Source organism: Cyprinodon variegatus, unplaced genomic scaffold, assembly GCF_000732505.1.
Source record: "Cyprinodon variegatus isolate N-32 unplaced genomic scaffold, C_variegatus-1.0 Scaffold1505, whole genome shotgun sequence".
Classification (NCBI taxonomy): Eukaryota; Metazoa; Chordata; class Actinopteri; order Cyprinodontiformes; family Cyprinodontidae; genus Cyprinodon; species Cyprinodon variegatus.
Genome location: NW_015151958.1, coordinates 53,693 through 55,993, shown reverse-complemented (window position 1 = coordinate 55,993; position 2,301 = coordinate 53,693).

The following is a 2,301-nucleotide window of genomic DNA, read 5'->3' as shown; positions in this document are numbered from 1 at the left end:
GTGCCGTTCACAGACACCAGAATGAACGAGTTCACAATAACGTTCATCAGGGAGTAATACAGTACGTTCAGTTCACGTTCGCCCAAAATATGAACGAGTTCATGAACTTTCGTTCAATGAACGCGTTCAGGCACATCACTGCATACTGATATGTAATGTTATGAGGACAAATCCAACCTAATGAAATATATTATTATTACCAGTATTATCTGGTAGTGCAAAAAGTAAGAGGAGTCACAAAGGACATTTTTCTGATGATTATATAGATGATTATTAACTTTACCAAAAACTCAAAGAGCCATGACTAAACCTGCAGTCTATGAGCCAAGAGCTGCACTGAGATCATCATTCAGACTTTCTTTGCCAAGGTTCGGCTAAATACATTTTTTATTTTGAGATGGAGCTCAATTATTTAAAGTCTAAGATTGAAGAAGAATAAAACACAACTGATATAAGGGAATTATTTTCAGTTATTTACCACTTTCCATGTGCTCATGGTCAGATCATCCACACATACAGTCAAATATGTCAATTACTCTCTAGCAGCACAAAATCCAGTCACCAACATCCAAAGACATCTGAAGTATTTAGGAAACTTAAGCACGATCAGAGCTGAAATTAATTAATAGCTTGTCTGTGTCAGTTGTTACTGACCGTCCTTGTTTGTTTCTGGTTCTGCTGCCGGTTTTATTCATAGCATTAAATAAAGTAAAATAGTAAGTACAATATATCCATCACATCAGCTAAGGCTAAACACTCTGAAATATCATGGTAACTTTTGCTGACATGCTAACATGCCAAAGCTGAAAGGTAATTCATCTAATCAAATATAGATTAAAATGCTCCCGTTGGAGCGTAGCTTAGGGGTACAGAAAACATGCATCTCTTGTATCCAGTATAACAGATTATAGGGACCTGTTTTCTAATATAGGACATCTCACATTAATGGCTTTACCTGTTCAGGTATTGGTTCTCAGAAGTATGAGTGATGGTGACTCAGACATAGGTGAATTTTATGCTTTATTCAGACCATGGGCGTAGGTTAGCAGGTTTGCATAGGGACCATAGGGACATGTCCCTACCAAAATGTTGAACTGACCTAATTGTCCCTACCAATAATTTGATGTGAGCAACATGTTTATAATTTAAAATTATAATTATTTTTTGGTGCAGCAGTCGCTTCTTTTCCTCTCACAGCTGCCTGCCTGGTTGCTGCTGCTGCTGCAGCTCCGTCTGAGCGCCTGCCTGTTTCTCCTGCCCCTTTAACGTAGCAGTGCACTGTGCTTCGCTATTTAACTCCACTATCATTGGTTGTTCTGCCTTAAGTTCCGCCTTCTCTGTTTCTGATTGTTTGTTTTTCAGTCTGTGTGTGCTTGGGGCACAAAATTGAAAATGTATTCACGCAAGAATACCGCGGCTACTACAATTAATATTAGGCTACAAAACTAGTCCCAATTAAAAAACCGAATATCTTTCACGCTATAAAACAAAAACCTTTATTTTCTTCTATAAAACTAAATATTCTGAGTCAGGCAGGAGTTCTGAAGACTGCTGGAAAAATGGACAAATAAAGGCTGTAAGCTATCAACATTTCTGATTCTTAGCCACAGCCGACTGAAAAAGGAAATCTGAGGGTTTCCTTTTTCTGATATTCTGATATTTAGTTGCTGTTACTGTTTTCATTTAATGATGACTCTGAAGAAGTTCAGGTATAATTATTTGCTGGTGTTATTTCTTTTATAGAGTATAACAACAAGAGATGGTGCCTAAACATCTGCTATTTTTGTTTAAGAAGCATAATTAGGGTTCCACATAATAATAGTTCTATTTTATTGATTATTTCTATTCCTAGAAATACGATAAAGACAAGAACAAATAGAGGAACATCATTCACATTGATTTCATCTTATATAGATTTCCACACAGTCTATAAGTAAATTAATACAAACATTAATGTGTGGTAAATAATGCTTGATTCTGGCTGTTTATTTTGGATATTATTACATTACAGATAAGATAGTGTTATATTGTCTTTTATAATCCTTAAATGGGATTTTATATTTGAATAAATTTAGGCTTATTCTTAGTTTTGTGCTTTGTAGATAAGAAAATAGACATAAGGAGCTATTTTAACAGTCAGTCAGTAACATAGGATGATATAAAAGATTGTTTCATTTAATCCTTTTATATTAAAAACACACTTTTGTCATGTTTGGCTTCAGTTGCCTAACCCACATGCAGAACACTCCTGAATAAAAGTTCAAATGTTTATTTAGAAGATGGAATACAATGAATAAACAG